This window comes from Canis lupus, chromosome 3, assembly GCF_003254725.2.
Source record: "Canis lupus dingo isolate Sandy chromosome 3, ASM325472v2, whole genome shotgun sequence".
NCBI classification, from domain to species: Eukaryota; Metazoa; Chordata; class Mammalia; order Carnivora; family Canidae; genus Canis; species Canis lupus.
In genome coordinates this window covers 41976478-41992628 of record NC_064245.1, presented here as the reverse complement: position 1 = coordinate 41992628, position 16151 = coordinate 41976478, and the positions used below count along the sequence as shown (strand labels likewise).

Sequence of the window (16151 nt, the reverse complement as noted above, 5' to 3'; positions counted from 1 at the left end):
ATGGTGAGAACCAGGGCCTTTGGGAATGCATGCAGACACAGAGAGGCCTGGGAACAAAACTCCCACTGAGCACAGAAGGGCTGGTGAGCAAAAAGGGTGGGCCACAGTGTTTGAACCTGTTAATTTTCTGGAATACTGGGGTTTATAGAGAGGAGCAAGAAGTTACATATGTCTGCTCCTCACCACACCACCCCTTCCCCTGAGCTCCCCAGTTAATGGTCTTCTTCAACCTTCCACTCCACCTAAGGGGACCACTTTGGAACATGCAATAATAGCAGGCAGTCTTGTGCAAGAAGCTCCTAGGGCCATTAGATCTGTCTCTAGTTCAGAAGCAACAAGTACTTATGCAGTCATATTCACCACTGTCATCCAAGCTGAGAGTCTTAGACTGGAAAGACAGTTCAGAGAGCACTCAACTCATGCCTGTCTCAGGTACTTCTCTATAAAAACCTAGGTAAGCCTTCAAGCAATGTCTCAGGGGTTCATTACCTTAGACAAAGTGCTATTTCAAAGGCCAGGCAGCCCCAACCTTGACCAAGTACTTCCTTATACCCCCAGAGAATGCATTTTCTTCCCTGGCACACTCCGCACTCCCAAGGCCTCATTCAGCTGTGTGATACTCAGGGGGAAGAGAGGCTTTCTTCATAGGTCAGACTTGCAAATACTCAGCCTCAGAATTCTGAGCCAGTTATTCTGGCCTCCCTCCGAGTGCCTTACTCAGTTATACTCATGTAACATACATGAATACCATTGCTTCTTAACATCTGCCCTCAAACCTATTCTTAACACAGCAAAAGTAGTTGGGACAGCATGGAATACCAGGTGATTAGGAGACCAATGGTGGTCTTCTGTGACCAAGGCAACATCCTTGGGGTAATCTCTGAAGGATCTTTAACTATCAGCATCACACCGAGATAGCTTATTCTGAGCTTCTAATTGCTGAAAACTCCTGTCTTCTTTTTCGTAGTAACTGTTTGAGACTCTCCTATATGGATGCAACTTTGATCTGAATACAGGTCTCTAGGTTCACATAAAGTTAACGTTCATGGGGACATTTCCCACATGCTTGACAATCCATTCAGTACCTTATATACATTAATCTTCCTAATAATCACATGGGGTATCATCATCCTCATTTGTAGCTGACCAAATGGAGGCATACAGATTTAATCACTGCCCAGGGTTATTAACTGCCCAATTTAATCACTGGTAAGCTGTAAACATGGGCTTGAAACCTAGATCTGCAGGACTAGGGGTGGCTGCCTTTTCACTCACGTTGTTCTGTGGTGGCACGATGTTTCAGTTGGTCTGTGTCGCCTAAAAGGAAAGGGCTAAGATGTCCTTCTTCTGCCACTTTTCTTTTTAAGCATGCCTCCATTGGGAAAAAAAATAAATCACAAGCCCTAGCATCCTTTCCCCCTCCCTGAGGTATACCACTTAGTCTGAAGGAAGGACAAAACCCACGAAACGTGACACTCTAGAAAAGGGGCATGCCTCCAGGTGATATTAAGGAGATAACATGGGCCCACTAAGCCTTCTTTGTTTATGGAGTTATAACAAACAGAACCCTCAAGGACATTTTTTTTTTCCAGCACAAATTTGCAAGGCTGAGCCCCGTCAGGTTTATCATTAAATGTCACTGCTCAGTGGCAACACTGGAAGACACTGAATTGGCATACATTCTATGGGGCAAATGCAACTCTATATAAATGTGCTATCAGGAAGCCAGACCAGCAAGACCCAGGGAGACTTGGTGACCTGCAGAACCCATGTCACCCAAACAAGTCTTACTCATGAGATTAGATAACCAGAGTTCATTTCCTTCACCAATTCATATGTCTCAGCAAGACTGAAAATTTGGTCACAGAGGAGAAAAAAAAAAAAAAAAGGAAAGAAAAAAAAACCCGAGTTCTGTGCCTTCCCCTAGGTTGGGCACATAAGCACATATAATCAAGGCTTACAGAAATAAGAAATAGTCAAGCTCCCAAGACTAGACTCACTGTCTAGTACACAAGGTAAGCCAAGAGTTCTGGGAAAACATTTCATACTGGCTACTGAATATTTCATTAATGAGCAAAAGAAATAATCATCTACAGATAGTGCCCACTAGATCACTTAAGTCTCCAAGATCCAAGAAGTAGTGCTAGGCAGAACATTGAGAGAAAGGAAAAAAGAAAAAGAAAAAAAGAAAGAAAGCAAACAAGCAAGCTACCAACCAACCAACCAAGAAACCAAAAAGAGGAAAGTTGTATATAGCCCCATTATTAAGTAAAAATTTCAAGAGCTAATTAGTAAGAAGAGTAAAGAAAGAACAGCCATCAGTGCAATGACACAATGCAGAATCACAAGTAATACCAAAGCTAAGTGAGGAGCAGAAGACAGGTCAGGAATCCTCCTCTAACTGAGCTGGTTTGGGTTACTGTGGGCTATGTGATTTTTTTTTCTTCCTTCACACATTTTTTTTTTTTTTAAATAACAGCTTTATTGAGACAATTCACCCATTTAAAGTATACAAACTGAGAAGCACCTGGGTGGCTCAGTCACTTAAGTGTCTGACTCTTGATTTTGACTCAGATCATGATCTTGGGGTCATGAGATCAAGGCCCAGAGGCAGGCTCTGTGCTCAGTGGGGAGTCTGCTTGAGATTCTCTCCTTCTCCCTCCTTTTTGCTTCCCCCACTCAAATCAATCAATCAATCAATCAATCAATCTTTTAAGAAAATAAACTCATATTCAAAGCCTACATTCAAATTTGGGAGACATGGGTAAGTTTCAATGGGAAAAAAAAATTAAGGAAAAGAGGGGGGAATGCTTCAGGGGACCAGGAGGACTACAGTGAGGGCAGTCTGTGGCTGTTTCTTCACATGGGAACACCAAGTGTCTGCATCAGACACAACTCACGCCCCCATCTCCCATCTTTTTTTGAGTCTTTCACTGACAAATGGGTGATTCTTTTGAAACCCTTCCCAGTGCTGTGACCGCCAGGCATGAGCACGTAAAGACACCCATCACTTACTATTGCCTGTCACAGATGCTTAAATGGACAGGATGGAAAAAAATATTCTTTTCACACACTTAAAAATTACTCCAAGTTATTTTAAATTTGGAACTGTTTGTATATTCCTTATAAGTTTATAAAACTCACACTGTCCCTCCATGACTAACTAAAGTGGAATTGAAAGAGTATTCTATATTTATAACTGGTCTGCTTGTTCGTGCTTACAGTCCTATTTCCATTCTCTGTTACTGTACACAGAGTTATGTGAGGTATTGTGGGCTCCTACTAAACTTCACTGATTTCCTAACAAGGCAGGCCTATGTCCTGGAGGGACAAATTGGGGGCTGTTTTGTCCAAGTGGAGGCCAAGCTCAGAGGGAGAGGCCTCTAGCTTTGTGGGTTTGGCTATAGCTCTTAAAACCAGTGGTAGTACCCATTTCTGGGCAATTGCACGCCTTTTTGGTGTTGACCGAGTATCAATGCTACTGATAGATTGTTTATGGCACGTGCCCATTAGGGGAGCTCCATGGTCTATAGCTATCACTTCTTTCTATTTATTTTGGCAGAAATTGTTAGCCCAAAAGGTATAGTGCTACAACAACCCAAACAAAAGCCCCTTTCCACATATATAAACGTTTATGTCAACATCATTTAAATGAATTAACTGGGGGCACGTGGATGGCTCAGCAGGTTAAGCATCTGACTTTGGCTCAGATCATGACCTCAGGGTCCTAGGATCAAGTCCCACATCGAGCTCCCTGCTCAGCAAGGAATCTACCCCTCCTCTCTCCATCTGCTTCTCCCCCAGCTCATGCTTTATCTTGCTCTCACGCTCTCTTTCTCTCTTAAATAAATAAATAAATAAATAAATAAATAAATAAATAAATAAAATCTTAAAGAAAAATTGAACTGAATGCAACCACTTGCAGGGCAACTACTATTTAGAGACCAACAGACAAAGTTTTGGATAAAACTTGTCAACAAGTGAAGTGTTTCACCAGGACACAATGATAAATGAATGAAGTACTTATAGAGGTAGATTTCTACAGTATGTGTGGAATTTACATTTGTATGTGCACACCTGTATACACAGATGCATTGTGGTCCAGCCTCATCACAGGTGTAGAGGAAATAAGAACAGTTCCTCCAAAGCTGCCTCCTTGGGAGGCTACACACCTAGTCAATGACCTCAAAAATCTTGCAAAGCCCTTCAGGGTCCTCTTGAAAAATGTTTCTAGAGACTAACACATTCTTTGATAACAGCCTCAAGAGTGGCTCATCTTTGTAAAAGGAAAGGGGAAATGGCCCTTAAGCCAATTTTTCTTTCTTTCCTAATGTCAGAAGGGAAAACAGGTATCTCATCTCAGTTTTGGGTCTGCCAGTGAGGTTGGGATTTTTGCCCCCTCCCCCATCCCATTTCTTGGTCATTTGCAGTACCTCCTGAGTTAACTGGCTTTCAATGTCTCTGGCCCATTTTCTTGGGAGATTTTTTGCTAATTATTTAAATTTTAGCCCTTAAAGATATATATGCTTTTCATTTTATTTTCTATTTTTATTTTATTTTTTTGAGAGTGCAGAGGGGGTAGGGACAGAGGGAGAGAGAGAAAGAGAGAATCCCAAGCATGGTCCACACTCACCACAGAGCCTGATGGCAGGGCTCAATCTATGCAGGGCTCACCCACAAGCTTGAGATCATGACCTGAGCCTAAATCAAGAGTTGGATGCTTAGTCAACTGAGCCACCCCAGCACCCCAAAGAATATATGCTTTTTAAATGCAGTATTGTATCTTGAAAAAAAATTTTAGGTGGCTTAAGAGAAAAATGCTCTCTTCTTCTGTAACCAAATCTACCTGAGGAGCATGAATAGTAACAGTACTGGCTTCTAGTCATTTTACCTCTCTATATTCTTGGTTCCTTTCTCCTTTGATTGTGTTACTTCCTGATGGTGCACTTTCAGACTTGTAAACATCTATTTTAGAGCATATGTTATGCTACAACACCACGTTATTCTTTTCCATTATCTAATCTGATTATTGGCCCCATTTCCCAACATGAAAGTATTTTTACTACTGTGGAAAAACCACAAAAGATTCACCAGACTTCCAAGTACAGTAAGCTCTGTTATCGGGAAACAAGGGGAACAGGGTGTCCCAGACGATCGTACACATTCTAGTTCACAGAATTACCACAGAAACCTTCTGAGGATCAGTTCTGGAGAACTGGACCACAGAACACCTACACCCACAAAAATTCACTGAAGTTTTATTTCATCTAGTTAATGATTCAAAAATGCCTTGGAAAAACATACAAATGTAGGATATTGGAATGTCCTTGCAAAGATTGTTACCAAAAACAAACAAACAACAACAACAAAAAACCCCAACAACTCAAAAAACAAAAACACAAACACCCAAACCAAAAATACCTTATCATTCCCCAGAACTCTCTTGGTTTATATTTGATTTTGTTTAGTGTTTTTATTTTTGTGAGTGGTAGAGGTGGTGGTGGTAGGGCAGTAGTTTTGATAAAAATGTTATCACCCTTGTCAGAAAGCATTAAAAGTACTTAAATCCTATGTTGGTAATATAAATCCAGTCCTATGGATAAGTATCATTTTGCCAGTTTCACGTGAGGAAAAATCTTGACTCTATACTTTGGAAAGGTTTATTCCAAGTTTAAGACTCTCCTTCCCCCAACTTAATTTTTTTTTTTTTTTAATCTTTGGAGTTGAATTTCTTGGTTTTTGGTTTTTTGTAAGTGATCGGTAAAATTGGGTTAAACTGAAGTGCTAACATAGGCATCTCATGTGTAAAATGCTAGTTGAAAGAGTGTGTTTCACGTTGTAAATACCCAGTGGAGATGGGCTCACAGGTACCTTCTGCTTTTTCCAATTAAATAGGAAACCTCTGAGAGTATATTTTTATTTGATCTCTGAACCATTAAATAGCTAGTATCATTTCTGATTTTAGATATTCAGCTTTTTCCCAGAGTATCAGTCAAATTATAAAGTGAATGTATTGCTGCAGGCCCAACATCACTTAGGCCTCGAAGAAAACCGGAATATGAAGCAAAATACGACAAAGCCTACTGTTAGCTCTGAAAAGCAGGGTGGAAAGTTCAGGGGCTTTCCCCTTCAGATGGCTGTCACTAGCTGGCCTGTAATGACAGCAAGTGACCTGACTGCCGCAGGCCAAATGAAGGGATGATGTGCAGGAAGCCCAGGGTGTGCTGGGAGATAGGTGGGTCTCTCTCCCCTTCCTATTTGAGCAACTTTCCCCCTCCACCCCACATCTTCATCTTTTTACTGCCTCCCAAACACTATTTGTTTTATACTATAGTTTTATTTTCAGGCTTCAAAAGAATTTTCTTTGAAAGACGGAAAAACTTAACACTTAAGACTAATTTTATTCACACACACACGCACAGACACACACACAAACAAGGCAGCTCTACCATGCAAAACACAAATGAGCCTCCACTTAGGACTAATTTTATTCACACACACACACACACACACACACACACACACACACACACACACACAAAACAGGGCAGCTCTACCAGGCAAAACACAAATGAGCCTCCAAACTTGGAAACCATGTCCAAGAATCATTCTTTGATTCCATCCTTGGCATGAAGACTGAAGCAATTTGCACAAAATTTCATAAACATAAAGGGGTCCAATTGCACTCCAGCTCTAGTGAGTATGAGGGTGCTCACTCACAAAGCCACATGTTTGGCATACCATGAGAATGTATAAGGTTTACTTGCGAAAAACCAAGGGATCAGTAAAACAGTAGCTTTTAGAACACATGACCGTGTGCTTCACAGGTCAACTTTTTAAACTTTTCCCTAAACACTGAAAACCCCAAACTGGCTAAGTCGCTTTGAGAGAGAGAGAGAGAGAGAGAGAGAGAGAGAGAGAGAGAGAAAGAAAGAGAAAGAAAGAAAAAGAGAAAGAGAGAGAGAGAGAGAGAGAGAGAAAGAGAGAAAGAGAGAAAGAGAGAAAGAGAGAAAGAGAGAAAGAGAGAAAGAGAGAAAGAAAGAAAGAAAGAAAGAAAGAAAGAAAGAAAGAAAGAAAGAAAGAAAGAAAAGGAATGATCTCAAGCGCAAAGCTCTTCTTCAAAAATCTATCTAAAATCCTGGACTTGAATAAATTGTAGATAAGGTTCTGAAAATGTTAAAGAGTTATCTCTTCTTTTTCCTTCAAAGGAATAAGCTCTGAGTAACTCCCTCGAATTTGATGTCAAAACAACCGTGTGTCTCCTAAGTTCCCGGGGGCATCCTTGTCCCAGAGCCGAGGGCCTAGAAGGCCAGGGTACGGAAGCCCCAACACTAGCTTGCTGCAAACTGGCACACAGGCTCCCTCAGGATGTGTTTTTTACTCACAGAGAGAACAAGTACTGGCAAGGGACAAAAAAAAGGGGGGGGGGACATGTTTTGCAAACAATCAGGGTGACCTGAAACCCAGGGTAAAGCCTGAAGTCAGCGTTCATTCATTGCAGCTTGAGCCAGGCTCTGTGCAATGCTTGCTAAGTGGAGTGCTCTGGACAAGGAAAAGGCTGCTGTGTTTCCCATTCATCCAGGAGGACTTCTCACCTAAAGGCACACCCCACACCCCCAGGCGGGTCTGCCTGCCTTTGTTTTGCTGCCTTGCCTAGCTGGGAGCATCTCTGAAGTGAGATGAATGCCCAACAGAGAAAGTCATCATTGTCTGCAGCTGAGAGAACCTAGGAACTGGGCATCCAGTCTAATGTCTTCATCCTCACTTGGCACAGGCAGGAAGGGAAATGTGGACAGCTGAAGCTCCGAGAGTCACACCATGAAGGAGAGCTGGGCCCAGGACTTGGGTTTCTGGACCTCTGAGCCCAGGGCCCCTGCTATCCTGTGATGTTCTGTTCCTAGCCCCCTATTCGCCTGCAGAGAGGCATCTCTCAGACGGCTAAAACCACAGGACCCCCTTTGGGATAATCCACTCACACATCCCCTTTGACATGGATGGTAGATTGTTTTTTTATTTTTTTTTTAAGACTTTTTGTTGTTGTTTTAAAGTAATCTCTATATTCAACATGAGGCTCGAACTCACAACCCTGAGACCAAGAGTTGCATGCTTCAGCAACTGAGCCGGCCTGAACGCCACAGTTGGAAATTTTGAAATGGATTATTTCTCCCCATTTTCCAATTCTGAACCTGCCTGTTCAAGGTATCTTCCACTTGCACCTGTCCCCCACTCGGCAAATTTGGCTCTCCTGGTATGAGTAAAGCCTGTTAAATGCATTTCCACCTCAATTGCACCTCTCACTCCCATCTAAATAACAGTGCCTACATTTTCCACCAAGTCTACTTTTTTTTTTCCTGCCCCAGATGGGCAGGCGTTACCTTCCTAAATTCACATTCCTGGACGACCCAGAGCTCTGCAGGAGCATAGCGGATACACTTGGAACCTGTTGCTTCCATCCTCCTGCCCTCTCTGTAGGGCCTGCCATGATTCCTCCTCCCCAACCCCCATCCTTTGAAATTTCTAAACCCCAGTAGAGGAAGCGCCTCTGGCTTTTAATAAGCTCAGTCATGCTTGAAATATTCGCTTTACCCACGAGGTATTGTAGCTGGCAATTGTGACCGGGGCACACATTTAGGGAAAAGATGAAATCTTTCTTCAAGACTCAAGATTGAGAATTCCTAAAAAGACCACTCTTATTTTTCTTAATGTAACTGTGAACTTGCAACAGTCCCAGGGTTGAAAGTACACCTCTGTAATACCCACCATTCACCTACACATGTAACAATAGCAGATTAAGAAATCACCCTTCCTGCGGCTGTGACCACAGAGGGAGGGTATATATTGCAACCCTCCTTCTCTGGAACTTGCAAAACTTACAGGAAATCTTCCACCACCTACATAGTAAGTCCACTGCCAGAAAAATGAAGTGTAAACACTTTATATTAAATTAAAAATAACATTATCCCAATCCAACATTTTCAAATCCTGGCTCACTTTCAAGTCTTACCGTGCATTTGGGAGCAGAGGTGTAGCAGACACGTGTCTTTGTCCCTTTGTAAGGGGAATGTTTTGCTTTTTTCATTAATACAAACAATCCACAAATTAGTACACATGTAAAACAACCAGGGGAAAGAAGAGAGTGATCCTATTTCCTTTATCTGGGATTGTCCTCCAAATCTTTATGCTGGATAATGATGGCCATCAAGGACATAAATCTATTTATCTAAAGATAAGTCTCTAATTAGGTCTCAGACTTTACTAGACATGTTTTTGAAAGAACTATCAACGAAAATGAAGAAACAGAAGAACAAACAAGAAAAAATGGGAAACACTAATGTGTCTTATTTATGGATGAACACATGTCAATACATGTTTGTGAGATATGCAAAGAAATCGACAAGCTCTCAAACACTGTCATTTACTTCAATTCCTCCCACTGCCTTCTGGGGGAGTAGCCCTCCATGTGGCCCTGGACACCTTTGCCTTGCCTTCAAGGAGGAGGGACACAGAGACAAGCGGTAGCATTCCTCTGCACATAGTGTCAAAGGTATATTAGAAAGCAAACAAAACTATCAGCCTAGAAGCTATGCTGGCAAAATTTAAAGCAACAATTTAGATATAGCCGACGCCCATTTATGTAGCAGCTTGACCACATTTTTAAGAGCCTGAGTCTTGTCTGTCTACTTTAAAAAAAAAAAATGGTTTTAGGGAGTCAAGTCTTTAAAATTTTGAGATGCTTAAGTTCATCCTCTGTTTTGGAGACACGGCATGAGAGAGCAAGCAGTATACCCAGAGGAGTAGAATGTGGAGTCTGGAGTGAGACAAAAGTGAGTTTATGTCCTAGCCCTGCCATTTATTGACTGATGTGTATCAATGGGATTCAGTTTCCTCAGTGTATGAATGTATAAGATAATACCACTTTGTGCTATCAGTGCAAGGTTAAATGTGATATACTACGTTAACTATACTGATTACTTCTCCTGGCATGTTATAGGTCCTCTGTAAATATTAGCTATTATTATTTGATCCTTAGACTGGATTTTAAGGTCCTAAGGTTCCAGTCCTGGCTCTGCCATCTATCTGCCTGCTCAGCTGACATGTGCATAGGGTAGGAGAGAGAACTAGTCTCATTTAGTGACCCAGTGGCTTCTATCTAATCCCCTGGAGGTACCTTATGGGCCATCACATGCTGGGAAGGGCAAAGGGACAGACCAAGAGCTATGTTCCTGATTGGCTTTGTATATTGGGACACCCACAAGACTTTGTTTCAGGAGAGGAGTTATGTAGCTAAGAAAGAAAAGGAAAAGAAAATCAAGAGACAGGATTCTAAAATATTTCAGATTTCATCTCTGCTTAAACAAATAAAATATTATAAATTTCAGATTGGCCGGCCTAGCATTCTAATTCCAGTTTTTGAGTGCTGTTTGTAAATACATTTGCTTTGAAATAATCCTCACTTAATGCAAGGTGGGCAGTCACTTAGCCAAGACATCATCATCTGAAGGTTGGTTGTAGTTTTGGTTACTATTTTGAAGGGTCCTCAAGCTACAGATGTGGGGGGTGGGGGGGGTGGGGAGGTTTGGGGAGAGCCATGGACAGATTACTTTCTAAAGCCTGCCAAAAAAGCTTTCATAGCACAGAAGTTAAACCTTCAACTTCTATCAGGCAGTAAGCTCTTTCCAGATGAGAAAAAGAATTTTCTATGTTTCAAAAGACTTCATTTGGCTCTTCAAAAAGACAAAAAATCCCCAATACAATTTTCTCCTAAGTAACTTTATTCACCTTTTTACATGGGTGAGATGAAGATTCTTTGTAGCAGAGAAAGATATAAGCTTCCTTTCTCTAGGGTAATGCAAGGCTTCTCTACAAAGTATAGAGAGGTAAAGAAGCATCTCCCTTGTTAATTATTGGGCTATGGTGAAAGTAGTGGAGGAATAACATGGTGCTGCCGAAATCTGGGATAGGTCTCACCAACTGTCATCAATGCTCAAATACATGGACAGTGCTCCAACTAGTTTCTGCTATCAGGTTCCCGGCCTACTCAAATTTAAGGGTTCTACAGGAACAGAGGCCGGCTTAAGAGCTAAGTAAAACTAATTGCCATTATGAATTTTTCCAGGTCAAAGGAGTCTCTTGCAGGATCCATGGGTGAGACCTCTGAGTTGCAACCAAGAACATATGCAAGCTGTTTGAAACAAAAACAAAAACAAAAATAAAACAAAACTTGGCTTTGTTGGCTTTGTGCACAGGCACCCCGGGCTGGCTCCCCTGCATCAAGAGGGGGAAGGACAGCCAGCTGGCTAGAGCAGCCATCAGACTACCCAGCTCTCACGCAACCTGCACCTCCCTATCTAGAACCCATTGCTCTGGCTTCACAAAAAAATGCTCCTGGGTGCCAGTGCCACAGGGACATTCCTTCATGCTCCCTCCCACCACTCTGGGCTACTGGGATGGGAAGCTGGTGGCAAGGAGAATGCCGACCACCTTCTCCTATCAGACCTCCCCTCTCTGGTCCTGTGTCAAGGAAGGATCCACTTGTTCAGCCAGCCAGGAAGGATTTTTGCGAATTCCTGGTGTGGGCACTGCCTGGAATTCTGAGCAGTGGCTCTGAGTTTGTACTCCAGGTTACTAAAAAAGCTGCAGATGGGCCTTGTTAGTTTAGGGCATGGTGAGGATGCTTTTGCTGAATTATGAAGGATGCACAAACATCCATATGCACACTAAACTAAAACTTTTCATCCTCCTGGCCCCTGCTCCAACCATACTGGCTCCTTTTTCTTTCTTGAAAAGGGCAGACCTTGTCATGACTCTGAGCCATCACACATGCTGTTCCTTCTACCTGGCTTATGCTTCTTTCCCACTCTTGATCTACCTCCCCAACTATCTCTTGGTGGGAGTCCTTCCTGCTGTCCCATCATTTATGTCACAGTGTCTTCTTCATCTCCCTCAAAGCACTGACCACATTCACAATCAAAGGTTTTTCTTTTTTCTTTTCTTTTTCTTTTTTTCTTTTTTTTTTTTTTTTTTGCTGGAGAGAAGGGGGGCTATTGTTTAATGGGTACAAAGTTTCAGTTGTGCAAGATGAAAAGAGTTCTGGAGATGGATGGTGGTGATGGTTACACAACAATGGGAATGTACTTAGTGTCAATGAACCACATATTTTAAAATAGTTGAGATGATAAATTTTGTTATGTATTGTACACAGTTTTAAAAAAAAGACTTGGGGTGCCTGGGTGGCTCAGTTGGTTAAGCATCAGATTCTTGATTTCAGCTCAGGTCTTGATCTCAGGGGCATGAGTTCAAGCCCTGCGCTGGGCTCCACACCTTTAAAAAAAAAAAAAAAACAACAAAAACAAAGGACTTCATTACATTTAATGCCTCTTTCTCTTTCTTCCACTGGTGCACAAAGCACTGGGGCAGGAATCCTTTGTGTTTTCTTCACTGTGTTCTCAGGGCCATGCCCAGAACCTGGTCCATTGTGGCTGCTCTGTGTATGTTGGTTTCATGACTCATGGTTTCCCACACAACTGTAAGCTCTTCAAGGACAGGATACCATTCCTTATTTTTATTTGCCTCACAGCTCTTCTAGAGCATCTTATACATACTGGTGCACTCACGTGCTACTTTAACCCTGGACTATGACTCCTGCAAACTTTCCAAAAACAAAGCCCTTGAATTTTATAGAAAAATGTGTATGGGGGCTTTGTATGTATACATAGGCAGACTTTACTGTATTTCCTCTTTGCCTTGAGGAAATTCTTGCTGCCAAGAATCCCAGAGGAACCAGATTCTAAGACTAATCAACTTTCTAGCATGGCATGATTATCTTGGTGAGTTGGCTATTCAGGTCTTGTGTCAGCCAGGGTTTTTGTTTTGTTTTATTTTTCTAAAGATTTTATTTATTTATTCATGGGAGACACAGGGAGAGAGGCATAGACATAGGCAGAGGGAGAAGCAGGCTCCTTGCAAGGAGCCCAATGCAGGACTCAATCCCAGACCAGGGATCACGCTCTGAGCCAAAGGCAGATACTCAAACCGCTGAGCCACCCAGGCGCCCTTGTTTTGTTTTTAACTGGAATCTGCCTCTTTGGCATCAAAGTATAAACTGAAAGCAAATTAGTGAGTAACAGAAGGGAGTTTCCGAAGGATAAGTACTTTCTATGTTCTGATGGTGAGTTGTTACTAGATAAATAACAATGATGATAAGAGTAGTAGGAAAAACGACTCTCCTTGCCTCTTCCTAGAAAGAAAAGAAAAAAAAAAAAAAGAGAAAAATCAGAGAAGCTACTTTTGGGTGATGAGGAATAAAATGAACTATAGTCCTCCGACTTCATTGCTTGGCTGGTTTTCCCCGAGGATAACTAGAGAAATCATCTGACTCAACATTAAACCCTAGCCTTCTTTTCCTTTCAGGTCATACTTGCTTTGGGGCAGAGTATGATTTTAATATAACGATTCTCTCTCTTTCTCTCAAGGCCTTGATATAAGTAAAAGCCTAAGGTACTAAATGAGAAAAAAAAAAAGAAAGTTTGTTATCATTATATTAAGGCAGCTACCATATATGGGGCACTCACTGCTACATGTGCTTGGCATGCAGTGTCTGATTTAATTTCCACAAAGAATTAAACTCTCCCTCTCTCTGAGAGGGAGAGTCTATTTCCCATCCTCTGAACCAGAGCCTGAGGTACAGAGAGAGGACCTTGCCCAGAGTCACACAGCTTGAAGGAGGCAGAGGCAGAAATTCCAACCAAGCAATAGAGGACTCCGGGATCCATACTTTCATCCCGTATGGTACAGTGGATATGCACATGCCACAGACTTTTCTAACTGTAATTCTTGTAACCTACTCTTGTCAAATAAAGGAATCAGCATTATTTTACTGATGAGGAGATGGGGGACCAAAGAGGCTGTGAATTACCAGGGAGACATATGATAAGCAAAAGGCAAGTACTGGAGGCCAGTAGCTCGACTCTAAGACTGCAAGAGGCTCATTTCTGTGCCTTAAAGATTGGTTAGGGTCATTCAACACCATCACAAAGGACCAAAAAGCAATGAATTTTTTTTCAAAGATTTTATTTATTCACAAGAGATGGAAGACAGAGACAGAGATACAGGAAGACAGAGGAGAAGCAGGCTCCATTCAGGGAGCCCAATGCCAGACTCCATCCCAGGACCCGGGGATCATGCCCTGAGCCAAAGGCAGATGCTCAAACACTGAGCCACCCAGGCACCCAAAAGCAATGAATCTGACTGCATAAAAAAAGTGGGAACTTCACTCCTGTGCTTAACCTAACATCAAAATACTTTATAATTATTTCTACTTTAAATGGCATATTTCACACAAATTAGTAGAGCACTGAATTGTACATCCCCACACAGTGTATACTATCAATGGTTTTTAGAAAAAATATAAAGAGCTCTCCTTCTTGTAAATTCTTCCAGATAAAATATTTGTTTATCTAACACCTGGGTGCACCTGTCTGGAAGACATGCCAGGTACCATATGTATGGATAATAATTCAAGGTAAAGATCCATGTCCTAAAAGATACATATCAGGAAGAAAAGAACACTCCAGGCTAAGTGGACCATGTAATGGGAGGGTGTGTGCAAGGCAGGAGGGGACTCTTGGAAGAGGCAAGGCGCTCTGGTGTTTCAGGGACTGGGGGGTGGGGGGGTGGTTTGCGGGATGGTCTTCCCACATATTTCAACAGAAAATCATAAATTGCCATCTTTATTAATATATAACTGAAATTAAAAAGAAAATGACTTTAGTGCATTTTTGCCTTTAAGAAAGATTTTAATTAAATGAGATCAAATTTGGTTAAAACATCATAGGATGAGGTCCAGAAAAAGGCTTCTGTTGCTGTTGAAAGTTAATGCCTATGGATCATCTATTGCTAAAGTTGTTTAGAATGGGCTAATTATTCTCCCACCCCTCACCCCCTTTCTCTGCCCAGGCACAAGGAAATTTTAAGCCATCTACAATCCCTCCATTAAATTAAAAAATAAACAAACAAACCTCCATTGTGAGAGGCGCCATTGGTGTCTGCCTCCTTGTCTTCCCATCACAAAAGGATAGGAGTGCTAAAGAACAGACTCACTGGTCAGTTTTTCATGAATTTAAAAAAGTGTAGCAATGCTGCCTGGCCAGACACAGCGAAAAACAAAAACCTCAGGCATTTGTTTAAACAAACTCACAAAAACAAAACCACTTCCTCAACATCCTCAGTGAATTCTAACAAGGATCACGCGTTTAATATGATTTTTAGAATGTTAACTTTCACAGATTAAAAGAAGGATGCTAGGGCTGAACAAATGGACATCACCCCTCCGTCTTGCTTTATCTATTTCTGGTTTCATTCAGCTGCCAAAACCACCGACAGCACTTCCTCTCATCCCAACAGGAAAATTTCATGGCTCCTGAAGGTCTGAGTCAGACCAGAAAGCTCATGAATATTCTGATTTTCTGGAGCTGATGCAAGGAAATCACTATAATTGATGACCAGGCATAGCGTTACCTACCAAATGTCTGGTCCCCGAAACGCCTCAGAAATAATTTATTCTCAAAGTTGGATTTCCATTTGCACTTAAGGTCCTAATAATAACGACGAATCTCTTTCTGATTTTTTTTTTTTAAAGAGGAGGTTTTATCTTTCGAGCCCTCCTTTTCCATAAATTCTGGAAACTCCATTAAGAAGAAACTCCTTTCGCTTTGCCGCATTGTAATGAACATGGATAGAAAGTAAACCAAAGAGAACCTGAATTTTGCACGCGAAAGAAATGAGTGTGCGGAAAGTTTAAATTAGGCTCTGCGTTTGCCGAGGGCCTGGAAGCACAGAGGGCGTGTGTGGCCCAGCGAGCCCTGGGCTCGGGCTGCGCGAGCATCCTCTGCGGTTTTACCGCGATCGGACGGGAACACGTAGGCGCCAGGCGTTTGCTGGGAACAATAAGACCCAAGTTCGATATAAGAATGTACGCCCTTCTTACACGGTAGTTTTTATTTCCTTCCCCCCCCCCCCGGGAAACCTATTTATACCTTTTATTTTCCTTTTACGTTTTGCACGGCTTCCAAGTCCCCGAGCCACGAATGTGGAGGGGCCACGCACGGGACTTCCTCCCTCCGGGAGCCGCCTCCTGCGGGAAAGCGGCAACC

General features: G+C 42.1%; 1 protein-coding gene across 2 annotated transcripts in view; it reads right to left on the bottom strand.

Moving 5' to 3' along the window:
• IGF1R (insulin like growth factor 1 receptor) overlaps positions 1-16151 on the bottom strand; it is a 302920-nt gene that overhangs the window by 79092 nt on the left and 207677 nt on the right. The gene's annotated exons all lie outside the window — the stretch shown is intronic.